Source organism: Antechinus flavipes, chromosome 3 (genome assembly GCF_016432865.1).
Source record: "Antechinus flavipes isolate AdamAnt ecotype Samford, QLD, Australia chromosome 3, AdamAnt_v2, whole genome shotgun sequence".
In the NCBI taxonomy this organism is placed as follows: domain Eukaryota; kingdom Metazoa; phylum Chordata; class Mammalia; order Dasyuromorphia; family Dasyuridae; genus Antechinus; species Antechinus flavipes.
In genome coordinates, this window is record NC_067400.1 from 284,522,249 (window position 1) to 284,541,861 (window position 19,613).

At 33.4% G+C, this 19,613-nt stretch overlaps 1 long non-coding RNA gene across 1 annotated transcript in view; it reads right to left on the reverse strand.

The window, feature by feature from the left end:
- Positions 1 to 251: 251 nt before the first annotated feature.
- LOC127553974 (uncharacterized) overlaps positions 252 to 19,613 on the reverse strand; it is a 40,496-nt gene continuing 21,134 nt past the window's right edge. Inside the window, exon 3 of the long non-coding RNA XR_007951863.1 lies at positions 252 to 1,162. This is a non-coding gene — a long non-coding RNA (uncharacterized LOC127553974). The remainder of the gene's footprint in view (positions 1,163 to 19,613) is intronic.

The following is a 19,613-nucleotide window of genomic DNA, read 5'->3' on the forward strand; positions in this document are numbered from 1 at the left end:
CATCTTTTCTTCAAAGTGATCTACTGAAATAATAAATTTCTAAATTTCTCATGCTCCAATTTATAGAACTCTTATTTTTGTCTGGTGAAATTTGGAGGGCCCTCTTCAACATTTTGTATATAGCACTCCCCCACCCTCCACCCCCATGTAGTTGTAGATTCAAGTACCACCTCTAGTTCCCTTATTACTCTATTTTTTCCCTCAGGTTTCTTTTTTTTTTTATTTTTAAATTTTTTTTTTTGCCACCAGGGGCTGCTACTGACTACTTGCCTTTTCATGTTGAATAATTAGAATCTGAGCATGACAATTCCATGTTTACCTTAGAAGTTGTTCACTCCATCCAACACCAGAGAGCACTGTGAGAAATTTTGTTATTTAGTTTCTCATCTGTAAAATGGAATAATGTTATTTAAGATAATAAAATTAATTTTATTTTTGTTACTCAGATTTTAGTATGAGCAGCACTATGCTGGAAACATCACAAATAACTGTGCAAAGAAACATAATTGGCCTTATGGCTGAAGATGGTACATACGGCATTAGTTATTAGTCATAATGAGCTCAGAGGAGTTGATGTCCTGGGAAAAGCTGGCAAAGAACAACCAGAGAACAGAACTGAGTAAATTTCCTCTATTAATCATTATACAAAAAGAACAGTCAGCTCTTTTGTACCCTCTTAATCAAAACAACACACCCACACAATGAAACAGTTAGAAACCTAAAATATACATTCCCCATCACTCTGAATTATCAACAGTCATACCTTCCAGAATCAACTAATCTATTAAAAATGAGTGTATCAAATGTGCTAAAATTTTAATTTATATTTCAAAAATGTTTTTATTTTATTTTTCTTAATTTATACAAAAACAACTTTTAAAATTCATTTTAAAAATAATTTTTGAGTTTCAAAATTCCTCTCTCTCTCCCCTTCTTACTCCTTGAGAAGACAAGCACTTTGATTATAAATGTGTAGTCATGCAAAACATATTTCCATATTAGTCATTTTGCAAAAAGGAACACAGACCAAAAAAGGGGGAGGAGAAAATAATTTTTTAAAAGTATGCTTTGATCTTCATTCAGATTCCAACAGTTCTTTCTCTGGAGGTAGATAGCATTTTTCATTATAGGTCCTTTAAAACTGTTCAAGTACATTTTCTTTCTGGAAAGAACAAACAAAACTCTCAGCAAAGACACAGGATGTTTCAATTTGACACTATTATTAAGAATTTTTTTTTTTTTAGAATCACTTAGCATGTTCTTTCACATTGAAGATAAATCTGAGGTAAATTAAGTATATTTTACTTTATAACATCTCATAGTTGTTAGGAGAATCAAATAAAAGACTTTATATCAAGTTCTTTATAATCCTTAAAGTGTGATAGCAATGTTAGTTATTAATATTATTGTTACTGTTATCATTACAACTATGACATACTTAACATAAGGAAACTTTTCAGAAAGATGAAATCTTGAAATTAATAAAAATAATGTTTTGTGACAAATTTTGAAGATACTACTGATTCAGTTATGATTAAAATTATTATGTCAGGATGTTAAAGAATTTAGTTAAAATTTAATTAAATTGTTGTACATCATTATAAATGCCTGTTATTCACAGATTATTTGTCATATGAAATAGTATTCACAGTTCATTTGTTAATTACTTATACATATTTTGTCTCTACTTCCAGATAAATGGTAAATATACAGTATATGATGAAATCACAGTATACAAAATTTAACCTGGACTGGTCTAAGCATGCCCATTAAACCTAACATGGAGGCTACTAGAAGGGTCTTTGCAACATGTCCAAATTGCTTAACATGGAGAACCGATATATCCTATTATATGCATAGGGTGAACCTCTTTTGATTGGTTGCATGCATCTTTAGAACTGGTGAGACTGAGCTGATCACTTTGGTCACTTATCTGCTGTGCTTTGAGAATGAAGATTATAGTTCAGCCACCTGAGCACCATGAACTGAAGCTTTGAAAGGGGAAGGACTTCCTTCCTCTTCTCCCAAAGAAATGGGATTGGTTTTGTTTCTATTCTGTGTTATTTATCCTCAGTTTCTGGGTGTCATCAGTGATCTCCACAGAACCCAGAATTATAGGTAGGATGGAGAAGGCAGAGTTAGATTAGACTTGAAAATTGAATTGTACTCTAAACTATGAACCTAATCCCCTTCCCCCCAAGAAGGAGGGAGAGGGATTATCTCTTCCACATGTTGGTTAAGTATGTATGCATTTTTATTAAACCTGTTAAAGTAAATATCTCTGTGTAAAACTTAATCTGATTTTTCTTGTTCATCCTTTATTTTTGAAGAGGACTAATGACATCATTGATGATGTCTTAACTAACCTGTGAGTTGGATTTAAGTGAGGCAAAATTGTACCAAATCATCAATCTTATTCTCTTTTTCTGAGTTATTGGTGTCCAGTGGTAGGATAACAATGACCCAGGCAATGACCAGGATGCAGTGGATAACCTTGATGTCTCTGATGACTAAGCTCTAAGTTCACCTGTTTCATCTGCTTTCAAGGCCATTGGAACAAATTGGTCTCATCACATGTGAAACTGATTGTTGGTGGTTAATAGAACTGGGGTTCCCCATACAAGTGAAGGAAGAACATTGGTGGAGCTGCAGTCATTTTCAGAGAACTTATACATTCCTAAATCCCTTTAAGAATACCAGAGTATACTAGGAAGGGGTAAAAATCTAACCTAACAGGTTTTCAGATTTTGAAGACCAGAATAGTCAGTGTTATATAAAAGGCAATAGATAAGGGCAGTTAGATGGCATAATAGAGTACTGACCCTAAGGTCAGAGAACTTGGGTTCAAATCCTGCCTCAGACACTTAATACTTCTTAGATGTGTGACTATGGTAAGTCATTGAACCCCATTTGCCTCACTAAAAAAACAAACAAAAACTCCAAAAGATAAGAGCTTTACAGATGGAAGGGACTTTAGAGGGACATCTTCTACAACTCTTACATCCTCATCTTCAAGATGGCCAGGACAGGATAAATGAGTGACTTAACTCAGATAGTTTGCTGCAATAGGGATGGCATTCATGCTCAGGTTACCTCTTTAGCATTCTTTTGTATCATGTCTGCAATTAAAAAATCATATTCATTTAGGTAACTAGCTTATGCCTGGAAAAAATGTTGAATAACATTGTGATTTTCATTTAATTAAAGAAATGGGAAGGTTGGACTAGACAATGGTCTGAAGTACTTCCTTATCTAGCTCTATGCTTCTATGAAGTTAATTAGGGACACGTGCTACTCCACTCCTCCTGTGTATTTTGGTTTCAGACATACATGCCTGCTAATCAATACAAAAAGACTTTAAAAATGGATTGTTTAGGTTATTAGCTACTAGATAGTATTTTAAAAATTAGGTTGTTTTTCAGTGGGCAAAAATTTGCCCTTTCTCCATGCTAATTGACAATGAAAAATAACCCAAATCCTAGTTACTAAACATACACACATAGTCAAACAAAACAAATGTTTGTATTTTCTGTCTAAAAGAAAAAAAAAGTGTCTGTTTATATCACACATATAAATATGTATGTATTTGTACAAATGTCTCATTTCATAAACCCCTGGAAGTATGATTGGTCATTAATTGATTAGAATTCCTAAGTCTTTCACAGTTGTTTTTCTATACAATTTCGTTACTGTATAAATTGCTCTCCTTATTCTGTACTCTGCATCAGTTCTTACAAGTCTCTTTGGGTTTCTCTGAAACTCATCTTTATTTCTTACTGCAGAATGATGTTCTATCAAATTTACATAAGATAATTTGTCCAACCATTCTCTAATTAATGGACACTAAATTATATTCTAATTCTTTACTACCTCATAGAATATAATATTTGTATACATTCTTAATTAAAATTTATTTTCCTTGGGACTAATATCTCTCTTAATCCACCCTCTCTATAATTTTCCTTTCTCCCTTTTCTCATTTCTCTTCTATTTCATTAAGTGAAATTTATTTCTAAATCCAATTATGTATGCTTGTGTTCTTCCCTTCTTTGACCAGATCAGATGACAACGAAATTCAAAGGTTGGATGTTCCCCCTATTTTTCCTTTTTTTACACAGATTTCTATTCATACATTTAGATTAAGTGAGGTAATTTCCTTAATCTTCCTTTCTTTCACCTAGGTTGTGAGTCTGATTGACTAGGAGGATGATGCCTCCTGAAGTAAAGAAAAATTTGGAAGAGGAAAGGATTTTGGGGTAAAAGATAATGAATTTGATTATGTTGAGTTTCTACAAGGTATCCAATTTAAAATATCCAACAAGTAGCTGATAAGAAGTAGGAGAAAAATCAAGATGAAGACCAAGACATTGAATCATCTCTGATTATCTTTTAGGTCCAATCGTTCAACCATTTCGTGATAGAATTGTACAATTTTTTAGAAAATATATATCTTTTTTTTAAACAGAAGAATAGCATGAGCAACTCTTACCAAATGCTTGCTAAAATCTAGGTCAACTATAACTACATCATTCTCTTGATCTACTTATTTGGATTTTATAAATGAAAATAAGATTAATCTGGCATGACATGTTCCTACTAAAACTGTGATGACCCTTTGTGATCATTACTTCCTTTTATTATTCCCTTTAGTAACAAATCTTAACATTTGGACAGGAATCAAAGTTAAGTTTGTTGGCTTATAATTGCATACTTAATTCTTTTTCTCCCCTCTTTCCTTTCTCTCTCTCTCCCACCCTCACTTCCAGGGGTCCTCAAACTATGACCCGCGGGCCAGATGTGGCAGCTGAGGATGTTTATCCCCCTCACCCAGGATTATGAAGTTTCTTTGTTTAAAGGCCCACAAAACAAAGTTTTTGTTTTTACTATAGTCCGGCCCTCCAACAGTCTGAGGGACAGTGAATTGGCCCCCTATTTAAAAAGTTTGAGGGCCCCTGCGAGTCTAGACCTTTGACATTCTCTGATCTTGCAGTTTCTCTGCTGTTCTTCATTATTCTTAACAGCTCATTGATAATGGCTCAGCAATCATGTCTGCCAGTTTTTTAGATATCCTGGAATGTTCATTTGGATTTGGTAAATGTAAGACATGAACTGAAACTAAGTGCTCCAATACTAACTCATTACCTTCTGGGATACTTTTCTATTTGTTTTATTTGTTCTGTCTTTTGTCATCCAAAGGTTATTCTCCTTGGTAGAGAAAATAAAAACAAAACAAGAGCAAATCCTTACTTAGTCTTTTGTCTGTATTTTCCTTAGCTTTTACTATAATATTTAGAAACAGATGATTCTGAAAAGAATCATCATTATTTATACCCATGTCAATTGCTTTTATATATTTTTTCTAGATTTCTCTTGATCCAATGTTTGTATTTCCAAGTTTCTGCTTAATTCTGATTTTTTGTTTATGTTTTTGAATCAGGAATACCTAAAGGCCCTCTATTCTATTAAACATGCATTTTCCCTCCAGTAGAATTTTACCCAGTTTTAGAGTGTAAGTTACTCTTGGTTCTAACGCTTTATCTTTTACTTTTTTGGAATGCTATACTTTTGGAATACTGCTCTTTTATAGTAGTTACTGCCAATTTTATGAGAGTCTAAAACTTTCTTAGTTGTATTGAAAACATTGGGTTTATATAAAGTCTTGGTTCCTATTTACCTTCTTTCCTATGCCTCTAGCAACCTGGCCTTAAAATTTGCCTTATTTTGAAGACGTGAAACAAATTGTCAAGAAATCCTTTTGTGGGATTGGGGAGATCTGGACATGTCTCTAGGAAGAGGGGGAAAAGTTAGTAGTGAAGGACAGCTTGAAAGCAGTTAGAGATAATGGATGAATAAGGACATGAAGAGATCAGAAGGGGTATCTATAATCTAGTATATATTAGCATTTTGGATTTTTAGAAATATTTTTCAGTTACATCTATCTTTAATTCCAATGGATCTAATAATGCAACTGTTAAAGAAAATCTTTTGAGGAAGAAAAAGAGGAAGGGTCTGGGATTAGAACCTTGTTATACTATAATAGGAGTATAAATTGCCTTTTGTTATCCTTGGGCAAAAATCACTCAAATAACCTTTTCTAGCACTATGTAAGAGCAAGATAGAGCCACAGTACCTTTATCTTCTAGTTAGACTTTACATAGTTTTTCTTTTCTTTTCTGCTATTTAAGTACATTTCTTTCTATGCTTTTCTGACCTAATAAATCCTTTTGTGAACTTAAAATGTTTACTAACTTCCAATTCCCTCCCCTCTGAATGCCCTTATCTTCAGTGATGAAGGTTGATGCTGTGTGTCACATATTTCTAGCTGCTCCTGTTTTAAGTCAGACACACCAAGAAAGATTGCTGACAGACATCAAGTTGTAACTTCATAGGCATTTCTCCAAGTGCCATCTACAGACATTGGAAGACACTTTAATCCCATGTTAGTATAGCTCTCTTGAGATGCAGATAGTAAGTTTATGATGAGGTGCTCAATCAAGAAAAAAATTAGAAAGTCATCTTTTTAAATAATAAAACAGAGAGCTGATAAGGAAGCTCCTCCTGTTCTTACCTTCAAGGAAAGCAGGATCTATTTAAGTGGCATTAATCAATTCATATAAAGCATTGAGTTAAATTTCACTGACCCTTGGACTTTATCCCTGTTAATCAAAGAACAAAGGAATAAATTACTATATATTAAGAAATCTGATCAGTGAGGGACCACATGAAAGCCACTGGAATCCAAACTTAATTGTTAACCTTTAGTGCCTTTGGGAAAAACTCTTGAATTTCTCATTTCTTTTGCTCTTGTTTTACTTGTAAACTGGACAAGATACTTGCCTTGATTTTATATCTTCAAATTTCCTTAGATTAATTCAGCAAAATAAAGTATGTGAAAGCAATATAAAACTGACTCTTGACTAAAATTGTATTCACAAGTGCCTATAGGATTTAAATGGCCACATTTAAGGTTTATCCAGTTAAATGTCAAACAATTCTGCAGGTTTTTTATTCTGTATTTAATTGACTTTTTAAATAATAGCTTTCCATTTTCAAAATATATACAAAGACAGCTTTCAACATTCACCCATTCAAAACCCTGTGCTCTATTTTTTTTCCTCTTACTACCTCCCCCAGACAGCAAGCAATCCAATATATGTAAAACACATGCAATTCTTTTACACATATTTCTATCCATCATGCTGCACAAGAGAAATCAGATCAAAAAAGGTGGGTAAAATGAGAAAGAAATAAAAAGCAAGAAAACAACAACAAAAAGGTGAAAATGCTATATTGTGATCCACATTCATCCCCATAGTTATCTATCTAGATGCAGATGACTCCATCACAAGTCTATTGGAATTGTTCTGAATCATCTCACTGTTGAAAAGAGCCACGTCCATCAGAGTTGATTACCATATAATCTTGTTGTTGCATATAAAATGTTTTCTTGCTTCTATTCACTTCACTTAGCATCAGTTCATGTAAGTATCTACAGACCTTTCTGAAATCATCCTGCTGATCGTTTCTTGTAGAACAATAATATTCCATAACATTCATATACCATAACTCATTCAGCCATTCTCCAACTGATAGATATCCATTCATTTTGCAGTTCCTTGCCACTACAAAAAAGGTTGCTGAAAACATTTTGCACATGTGGTCCTTTTTCCTCTTTGATTATCTCTTCGGGATACAGGCCCAATAGAGACAATGCTGGATCAAAGGGTATGCACAATTTGGATGTAGGATGGGAGAGGGCCTTGAATTTGTATCATAAGAATAGTTTGAAGAAATTAGAGATGGTTAATCTGAAGGGGCAGCTAGATGGCATAGGCAGGATAGACTGCCTGGCCTAGAGTCAGAAAGACTCATCTTAGTTCATATCTGGCCTCATATACTTATTAACTATATAATTTGAGCAAATCATTTAATGCTCTGTGCCTTAGTTTTCTTATCTGTAAAATGATCTGGAGAAGGAAATGACAAACAAATCACTATCTTTGCAAAAAAAAAAAAACAAACAAAAAAACCAACCAAATTAGATCAAGAAGAATTAAATACAATTGAAATGACTAAACAGCAACAACAATCTGGAGAAAAGATGACACTATGGGAACATGGTAACTATTTTTTAAAGTATTTGAAAGTCTGTCACATGAAGATGAAATGACACTTGTTTTGCTTGACCCAAGATGGCAGAATTTGGAACAATGGGCAAAAATTATAAAGATGCAAATTTAGACAAAATATTGAGAAAATACGTGCCAGCAATTAGAATTGTCTGAAAGTAGACTTTGATGTCTGGAGAAGCAATGGATTATAATTACCTTTATATCATTGCCATAATTGCCATTGTATAGTTTTCGCCATGATCATCAATGTTATTACATTGTTGATATTTACATAGCTCTACAAAGTTTATGAAGTGCTTTGTATTGATTATAACTTGTTCATTATAGAAATACTATTACCCCCCTTTTATTGATGAAGATGCTTCAGAGAAGTTGTAGTTTGCTCAGAGTGTCTCAGCTAATAGGTGTTAGAAGTAGATATTTTAGGGTTTTTTTTAGCAAAGTTTGACCAGCCACTTGTGGAATTTTTTTTTTAGAGAAAGAGTTTTCTCTCTGTGTTTCTCTCTCTCTCTCTCTCTCTCTCTCTCTCTCTCTCTCTCTCTCTCTCTTTCTTTTTTGTTTCATGGACTCCTTTGGCAGTGTGGTGAAATCTGCGAATCCCTTCTCAGAATCATGCAGTAGTATGTATAATACTTATAAAAGAATAATGAAAAAAATAGGAATCAATAGACATATATATATTTTAAGTTCACCCACCCTAGATTAACAAACTTTGTTTTTGAGGTAATTATTGTTCAGGTATGGGTTGAAATAGTTTTAATTCTGAGATGCTATTATGCTGTGACAATGTAGTACATACAATATATAGGATGTCACTTCTGGCTATTAAAAGAAGATAGGGCTTTGTGAATTACAATGAGGTCAGTAGTAGCAATGAATGAGACAAATCTTAGCACAAAACAATATTTCTTTCAGAGAATAGACTTCATCACAATTGTTAAGAGTTTCCATTCACAATATACTTTTCCCTCAGAACTAAAACTAGCTGTTTTAGTTTAGAATATCTTGCTTAAAAAAGTTCTGGGTTGATTTTTAAAGAAATGAATGAATAAGAATTTGGTAAACCAAATAAGGTTTTCCAATAAGAAGTTCTTATTCATTTCTTTAAAAATCAACCTTCAAATATAGAAATCTCTGGCTCTCCTTCTTGGGGAGAAAAAAAAAAAGATGATTCAATATGGCTTGAGACCATATGGGAATGTCATGCCAGTGCTAATCCCACATTTCCTGATTTAGAAAGCAGTTAATAATCATTCTGGTTATTGTTTGCATTTCTTAACTAATCAAAGTCTTCTTTTCAGCTGTGATTCTCTTTTGTGCCACTCGAATGTGGCATAACAAAGAATGAATGTATTATTTTCTGTGTTCTGAAACACTTCAGCTATGAAAACCAGAAACGAACAATTTACAAGGCTGAGAACATCTGCTCTCTATCTAGAGATCAGAAGTGCACTTGTATCACGAATAAGAACATTTCATCATCTATGTATAGCTAGACAATGTTCTCAAAAGAGTTTCTTGAAGAAGGAACTACTATAGGGAGAAGTTAATGTTCAGCCAGGACAAGATTGTTGTTATTATATATGCCCATACAGATGGGTATAGAGAATCTTACAGATTTAATGCATTAACACAAACCTGTCACAAAACTAGTTAAGAAAACAATTTGTTATAGACTGCGAATTGATGAATCCTCCTCTTTATTTAAAGTCTGAACACAAACTATATTGGGAATTAACCAGAATCTTTCTAGAAATTATAGAAACTGCATCCCTTCCTCCTGTTTTTTCTACATCTGGCTAGATTTTTTTCCTTCTTTTTGGCTTCAAAACATCTCTTTTATTTTATTTTTGATCACTGTCATACACAATAAATGTATTTATTTTATAGGATTCTATCATCTTGACCTGAGCATGAGTTCTGTCTCTTGTTGTATAACTTGGGGGTAAATCAGGACCCAAGAAAGAAAATATCAATGGGGAGAGTTGGTCTTACATTATCATCTTTATAGGATAAGATGAATGAAAAAGTATAAGAACACTTTGTGTAAACAAGAATCATGTATTAGTCTTTAAGGGGAACCTACTTTTTTTTTTTTCTTCTTAATCTCAACCATTGTTTGATTATTATTGTTTAGTCATTTCAGTTTTGTCCAATTCTCTGTGATCACATTTTTTTCTTTTTTAAATTATAGCTTTTTATTTTCAAAATATATACATGCATAATTTTTGACATCCTACAAAACCCTGTATTCTAATTTTTTCCTCCCTCCCCCCCTTCCCCACTTGGCAAGTGATCCAATATATTAAACATGTGCAATTCCTCTATACATATTTCTACAAATATCATGTTGGCCAAAAAAAATCAGATCCAAAAGGAAGAAAAATGAGAAAGAAAACAAAATGCAAGTAAACAACAACAAAAAGAGTGACAATATTATGTTGTGATTCATACTCAGTTTCCATAGCCCTCTCTCTGGGTGCAGATGGCTCTCTCCATCACAAGACCCTGAGATAAGATTTGAACCCAGTTTTCTTTCTATATTTTTTTCCAACATACTACAGGGATTATTTGTTTATTCACTTTTTCCTCCATTGGTGAAGATTTTACTGCTTTATTCAAAGAACAGATGGTATCTGAAATTATAACTTGGGCAATAATACAGCTGCTCAAGGATTATATTTCAATGTTTGTATGGGTTATGTTCAGAATACAGTTTGTAAAAGCTTAATATAAATTCTTGGAACTCAGATAATACCTCTGTGGCTATTAAAAGAAGTTAGAGCTTTGGGGTTTACAGGGAGGTCTCTTAGCAACAACAAATGAGACAGGTCTCATGAACATAGAACACATTTCTTCATTGGACAGATTGTTATAATTGTCATTCTTGTAAAAAAAATGCAGAGTTAAAAAGTAAAGAAGCACATTTTGCAATGAGGTAACTCAGAATTATTTGCTTATTTCCTGTCTTTTAGTGAAATTAATAATAATCAGAACTCAGCACTGTATGACAATTATGTTTGTGGAACAATTGAGAATGCCTTATCCTGCTGTTAATGTTTCTTGTGTGGTTCTAAAAGAACTTAGTTGAGAGTGGGTGGTATTTTTGACTTATGAAAATGGGCACAGGTGATCCTAAAAGCAAAAGAGTGAAAAGAGATTAGAGAAAGTGGAAATGAGATTAATTATAGTGTAGGTAATTCCAAGCTTGGAAACTTCCCCCATTGATGCAGAACAGTAAACCATGTGTAATTTACATAGTCTTAAATATCTGAACTACTGAGAGATTAAGTGATATTCACTATTTGTTAGAGGGAAGCTAGATGACATAGTAGATAAACTACTGAGCCTGGAGGCAGGAAGACCTGAGTTCAAATGTTGCCTCAGATATTAAATAGCTGAGGAACTCTGGGCAAATTACTCACCTCATCTGTAAAACAATTTGGAGCAGGAAATGGCAAACTACTCCAATATCTCTGCCAAGAAAACCCCAAATGGGCACATAAAGAATCAAACATGCCTGAAATAATTGAATAAGTATGTGTCAGAATCAAAACTTGAACCCTGATCCTCCTGGTTCCAGCGTCCAAGATCATTAAAGAAACAGCTTTCTTGACAGATGATAATATAGGCAGTTGGATGTAGAGAAGTTCCTGGGGATGAATTACAAAAGATGACTAAAAGATGCCTTATGTACTTTGATGATGCAAAAGAGCTATGATTTCCTCAGTGTGAGAACTTCTATCGTTTATATAGTTTAACATCTTCTTCCTTTTCCCATTGTGTGCTACTCTTATCCATCTTTTTGGAACTAGGTGACTCAACTGATGGAGTGCTGGGCCTAGAGTTAGGAAGAACTAAATTTAAATGTAGCTAAGCTACTTACTAGCTATGTGATCCTGGGGAGGTCATTGAGTCTCTCTCTGTCTTAGTTTTCTCAACTATAAAATAGAGAAATTAATAGTACTTACCTCCTAGAGTTATTGAGTATTAAATGAGAGAACAATTATAAAGTACTTAGCATATGCCTAACATATAGTAAGGCCCATGTAAATATTTGCCACTAAGATGTACCATTACTATTCTTTAGATTATCAGTCCTGGAGACCTTTCTCTTCTTTCTATACATTGAATATACAATTGTGTGACATGGATTGTCAACAAGTCAAGTCAACATGCATTTATTAAGGACCTACTATGTATCAGGTATTGGAGAATACAAAGAAAGACAAAAAACAAAACGAAATTCTAAAAACCCTCTAAAAATCTGACTATTGTCTTTCACTGTTAAGGAGACTCTTGATAACATGGCTCCAGTCTATCTTTCTAGGATTATTAGGCACTAATCCCCTTTAATTACTCTGTGTTAGAGACAAATTGACCTTTTTGAAGTTTATTTCATATATATATAGCATCCCAGCTCCTAGGTCTGTGCCTTAGTGCTAGTTTTATACCTTCCCCACCTCTCTTCCCAGTACCAGCTTGTATCTAAAAAGTGATTTCTCCACACTACTATGTCATGAAATTCCTAGTTTCTTTTTAAGTTCAGCTCAAATTTCATCCCTTATATCCGGGTTTTAAAAAATGAATTCATCCTAAGGAGACCTAAACTCAAAGGGACATTGATCACAATTCTCTCTATTTCTCTGGCCCATTGTTCTAATCTCAGAGTGGTGCTGAGGAAATCTAAAGGAAAGCTTAATATAGCTCATGTTTAAGTTATTCTCCTCCAAAGTATAACAGTATCTTTTCTAAAAAAAAAATTCAATGTGCAATATAGGCTTTATTTTTCAATAAGCATAAATCTGCCTTTTTCTCCCATTTCCAATCCCTCTTCCCCCTGAGAAATAAAGAAAGAACAAATCTCATTATAAACATGTACAGTTAATCAAAACAAATTTCTACCTTGGCCATATCATCTATTTTTTTTTTTTTTGTCTCATTCTGCACTGTGAGATCTTTATCTCTGTATCAGGAGGTGGGGAACATGTATCATCATTAATCCTCTAGAATTCTTGTTGGTCATGAGACCACTGATCAAGTTTCTAATTCTTTCAAAGTTTGCCTTTACCAAAATTCTGTCACTGTACAAATTGTTTTCCTATTTCTAATCCTTTATTTTGCACCAATTCATGTAAGTTTTCCCAGGTTTCTCTGTAACCTTGCTCTTCATCAATTCATATCTGAAACTTTACTCTTCATCATTTCATATAATAGTGAATAATATACCATAACTTGTTTATCTATTCCCCGATTTATGAGTTCCCCCTCAGATTCCCATTCTTTGCTACCACAAAAAAACCAACAAAACAACTATAAACATTTTTGCATATCATTAGAATTTCTTTTGCATAGAACTAATCTCTTCCTTAATCTTCCCTCCTCTAATTCCCTCTCACCATTCTTCTTTTTCCTTTTTCCTTATTGAATGAAATATATTTCTGTACTCAGTTCTCTCTCTTTCTGTTTCTGTCTCTTTGTCCGTGTCTCTTTCTCTCCCTTCTTTCTTCCTTCCTCTAATCGGTGATGAGAATGAAATTAAATTGTCAGGTGTTCCCCCTAAACTTTCATCCTTGTTTCTGTGTCTACTCCTGCTCCCTATGTAAGATAATTTCCCCTAATTTTCTTTCTTTTTTTTTCTCACCATATATTCCTGTTTCCCCCTTTTCCCATTCTTCTCTTAAAATCATTAAGGCATAATAGAATGACTTCCAAACCTCGATGGTCCCTGACAATGTTTATATCATGTATCATCTCTGAATATTAGACTGAAAGCAGTTTATTTTTATTTAGTCAATAATCATTGTTCATTCTTTTTAACAATTTATGTTTTTCTTCACTCGTGTTTGAATTTCAATACAGCTCTGGTCTTTTCATTAGGAATGCATAGAAATCCTCTATATAAGATAATACATACACATATATATTTATCTATTCTTTTTTTTTTCATTTTGAGTTCCAAGTTTTTTTCCTTTCCTCCCCCTTCCCTCTATTCCTCACTGAGAAGGCAAGCAATATAATGTTAATTATACATATGAAAAAATATTTCCATATTAGCAATATTGTAAAAAAAAAAAAAAGCAAGAAAAATAAAGTGGGAAAACTATACCTCAATTTGCCCTCAGAAGTCATCAGTTCTTTCTCTGGAGGTAGATAGCATGTATCATCATTAATCCTCTAGAATTCTTGTTGGTCATGAGACCACTGATCAAGTTTCTAATTCTTTCAAAGTTTGCCTTTACCAAAATTCTGTCACTGTACAAATTGTTTTCCTATTTCTAATCCTTTATTTTGCACCAATTCATGTAAGTTTTCCCAGGTTTCTCTGTAACCTTGCTCTTCATCAATTCATATCTGAAACTTTACTCTTCATCATTTCATATAATAGTGAATAATATACCATAACTTGTTTATCTATTCCCCAATTTATGAGTTCCCCCTCAGATTCCCATTCTTTGCTACCACAAAAAAACCAACAAAACAACTATAAACATTTTTGCATATCATTAGAATTTCTTTTGCATAGAACTAATCTCTTCCTTAATCTTCCCTCCTCTAATTCCCTCTCACCATTCTTCTTTTTCCTTTTTCCTTATTGAATGAAATATATTTCTGTACTCAGTTCTCTCTCTTTCTGTTTCTGTCTCTTTGTCCGTGTCTCTTTCTCTCCCTTCTTTCTTCCTTCCTCTAATCGGTGATGAGAATGAAATTAAATTGTCAGGTGTTCCCCCTAAACTTTCATCCTTGTTTCTGTGTCTACTCCTGCTCCCTATGTAAGATAATTTCCCCTAATTTTCTTTCTTTTTTTTTCCTCACCATATATTCCTGTTTCCCCCTTTTCCCATTCTTCTCTTAAAATCATTAAGGCATAATAGAATGACTTCCAAACCTCGATGGTCCCTGACAATGTTTATTTCATGTATCATCTCTGAATATTAGACTGAAAGCAGTTTATTTTTATTTAGTCAATAATCATTGTTCATTCTTTTTAACAATTTATGTTTTTCTTCACTCGTGTTTGAATTTCAATACAGCTCTGGTCTTTTCATTAGGAATGCATAGAAATCCTCTATATAAGATAATACATACACATATATATTTATCTATTCTTTTTTTTTTTCATTTTGAGTTCCAAGTTTTTTTCCTTTCCTCCCCCTTCCCTCTATTCCTCACTGAGAAGGCAAGCAATATAATGTTAATTATACATATGAAAAAATATTTCCATATTAGCAATATTATAAAAAAAAAAGCAAGAAAAATAAAGTGGGAAAACTATACTTCAATTTGCCCTCAGAAGTCATCAGTTCTTTCTCTGGAGGTAGATAGCATTTTTCATCATGAGTCCTTTGGAATTATCTTAGATCATTGCATCGATCAGAATAGCTATCTTTCACAGTTGATCATCATTACAATATTGTTGTTTATTGTATGCAATGATCTCATAATTCTACTTTTCTTAGAATCACTTCATATAGGTCTCCTCATGTTTTTCTGAAATCACCTTTCTTCATTTCTTATAGTATAAAGTAATCCATTATAACTATGAGTTGCAACTTGTTCAACCATTCCCCTACTGATGGGCATCCCCTCACTTTTCAATTTTTTGATACCACAAAAAGAGTTATTATAAACATTTTTGTACATATAGATCCTTTTTCTTTGATTTTTTTTGGTGTATAGGGATAAAGGGTATGCATAATTTTTTAGCCTTTTGAAAATAGTTTCAAATTGTTCTCCAGAATTTTTAGATTAGTTCACAAGTTCAATATTAGCTCCTCAGTGTATTTTCTCTCATCATTCTTAGTTCTTGTCATTTCTCATGGGTGTCAAGTGGTACCTCAGAATTATTTTAATTTGCCTTTCTCTAATCAATAGTTATTTAGAGCATTTTTTCATATTACTATAGATAACTTTGATTTCTTCTTCTGAAAACTATTTATATCCCTTGTAGATTATCAATTGGAGAATGGCTCTTATTTTAAACTTTTTTTTACAACTTTAACTCAGTTCCATCTATATTTGGGAAAAGAGAAACTTGCTGCAAATTTTTTTCAACATTACTTCATTGTCTATAACACCTTTTATCAAAATGTAGTTTTTCTGGTTATTTCTTTTATTTTTGCTTTTCCTTTGTGTGAGGTCATGATTATCAGCCCTACCTTTTTTTCTTTAGCTGAAGCATAATAAATTCTGCTCTATCTCTTTTTTTCCACCTTTGTGTATGTCTTTCTATTCAAGTGTTTCTTATAAACCTGGTTTCTAAATCATACTGCTATCCACTTTAATTTTATAGGTGAGCTTATCCTATTCACATTCACAGTTATGATTATTAACTGTGTTTTCCCCTTCATCCTCTTTTCTTCTGTTTGTTTCTCTCTCTCTCTCTCTTTTTTGTCTTATTTCTTCTCAAAAATTTTTTATTCTTCTGACCATTACATCTCTTTTATTATGATCCCTACTTTCTATTATCCCCTTTCCCTCCTGTTTCCCTGTTAGATAAGGTAGATTTCTATATCTAACTCTGTGTGTGTGTGTGTGTGTGTGTGATTTTTCCTTCTTTAAACCAATTTTTGAACCAGTATATCTATATATATATAGGAAATTTCCACTCATTAGAGATTTTTAAGTCAAGGTTGGATGATCAGTTGTTGAGTTATGTTGCATATGTGATTTTGTACAGGTTTAGCTGGGACTATATGGCAATTCTGAGTTCTTCTCCAACTCTGAGATTCTATGGTAAATACAATCATTGTGAACTAGGGCAGCTATAGGTGGTTCTGCAGAGAGAGTGCCAGACCTGGAATCAAGAACTCATCTTTGTGAATTCAAATCTGGCCTCAGATACTTACTAGCTGTCATTTAACCCTGCTTGTTTCAGTTTCTTCATTTGTAAAGTGAGGTGAGGAAGGAAATGGCAAACCACTCCAGTGTCTCTCCCAAGAAAATCCCAGGGGGATCATGGAGAGCTGGATATAATTGAACAACAATAATATTGTAGCCAGTGAAAAGCTGTTTGACTTATATAGTCCCAACCATTCTTTTTATTCTCTTGTTGGATTGACACAACTGAGGTTAAGTTCCTTAATTCCTTACTCCTCATTTCTTACTCTTCATTAGATAATTTAGAAAATGCCTTACTAGTACTAGAGACAACAGGGCAGTGTCTCATTTATATCATATTGTCTCTCAGTCAAATGGTATCCAACTTTGAGCCCTGAGGAATTCTAAACTATTTCACTGTACTGTGTATTGCTCACTGCAACAATGGAGGTCACATACTGAATCTGTCCCTGATAACAGTTGTCCTCCTCTATGTTCCTTTCTAAGTAGTAATAAAGTTTGTTAAAACTGCTTTCATAGACACTGACATTATTCATCTGAATTCCCTAGTGTTATTATGATATATGACTTCAAAGAAACTACTTGTTTGACTATCACTCTTTGCAGATGATATGATAGTATACCTAGAGAACCCCAGAGATTCTACTAAAAAGTTATTAGAAATAATTCATAATTTTAGCAAAGTAGCAAAATACAAAATAAATCCCCATAAATCTTCAGCATTTTTATATATCACCAACAAAATCCAACAGCAAGAGATATAAAGAGAAATTCCCTTCAAAATAACTGTTCATAGCATAAAATATTTGGGAATTTATCTACCAAAGGAAAGTCAGGAATTATATGAGCAAAATTACAAAAAAGTTTCCACACAAATAAAATCAGACTTAAATAATTGGAAAAATATTAAGTGCTCTTGGGTAGGCCGAGCGAATATAATAAAGATGACAATACTCCCTAAACTAATCTATTTATTTAGTGCTATACCAATCAGACTTCCAAGAAAATATTTTAATGATCTAGAAAAAATAACAAAATTCATATGGAACAATAAAAAGTCGAGAATCTCAAGGGAATTAATGAAAAAAAATCAAATGAAGGTGGCCTAGCTGTACCTGATCTAAAATTATATTATAAAGCAGCAGTCACCAAAACCATTTGGTATTGGCTAAGAAATAGATTAGTTGATCCATGGAAAAGGTTAGGTTCACAAGACAGAATAGTCAACTATAGCAATCTAGTGTTTGACAAACCCAAAGATCCTAACTTTTGGGATAAGAATTCATTATCTGATAAAAACTGCTGGGATAACTGGAAATTAGTATGGCAGAAATTAGGCATGGACCCATACTTAACACCATATACCAAGATAAGATCAAAATGGGTCCATGACCTAGGCATAAAGAACGAGATTATAAATAAATTAGAGGAACATAGGATAGTTTATCTCTCAGACTTGTGGAGGAGAAAGAAATTTGTGACCAAAGATGAACTAGAGACCATTACTGATCACAAAATAGAAAATTTTGATTATATCAAATTAAAAAGCCTTTGTACAAACAAAACTAATGCAAACAAGATTAGAAGGGAAGCAACAAACTGGGAAAACATTTTCACAGTTAAAGGTTCTGATAAAGGCCTCATTTCCAAAATATATAGAGAACTGACTCAAATTTATAAGAAATCAAGCCATTCTCCAATTGATAAATGGTCAAAGGATATGAACAGACAATTTTCAGATGATGAAATTGAAACCATTACCACTCATATGAAAGAGTGTTCCAAATCATTATTGATCAGAGAAATGCAAATTAAGACAACTCTGAGATACCACTACACACCTGTCAGATTGGCTAAGATGACAGGAAAAAATAATGATGAATGTTGGAGGGGATGCGGGAAAACGGGGACACTGATGCATTGTTGGTGGAGTTGTGAACGAATCCAACCATTCTGGAGAGCAATCTGGAATTATGCCCAAAAAGTTATCAAACTGTGCATACCCTTTGATCCAGCAGTGTTTCTATTGAGCTTATACCCCAAAGAGATACTAAAGAAGAGAAAGGGACCTGTATGTGCCAAAATGTTTGTGACAGCCCTGTTTGTAGTGGCTAGAAACTGGAAATTGAATGGATGCCCATCAATTGGAGAATGACTGAGTAAATTGTGGTATATGAATGTTATGGAATATTATTGCTCTGTAAGAAATGACCAGCAGGATAAATACAGAGAGGACTGGCGAGACCTACATGAACTGATGCTAAGTGAAATGAGCAGAACCAGGAGATCATTATACACTTCAACAACGATATTGTATGAAGATGTATTCTGATGGAAGTGGATTTCTTTGACAAAGAGACCTAACTCAGTTTCAATTGATAAATGATGGACAGAAGCAGCTACACCCAAAGAAAGAACACTGGGAAACGAATGTGAACTATTTGCATTTTTGTTTTTCTTCCCGGGTTATTTTTACCTTCTGAATCCAATTCTCCCTGTGCAACAAGAGAACTGTTCGGTTCTGCACACATATATTGTATCTGTGATATATTGCAACATATCTAACATATATAGGACTGCTTGCCATCTAGGGGAGGGGGTGAAGGGAGGGAGGGGAAAAATCGGAACAGAAGTGAGTGC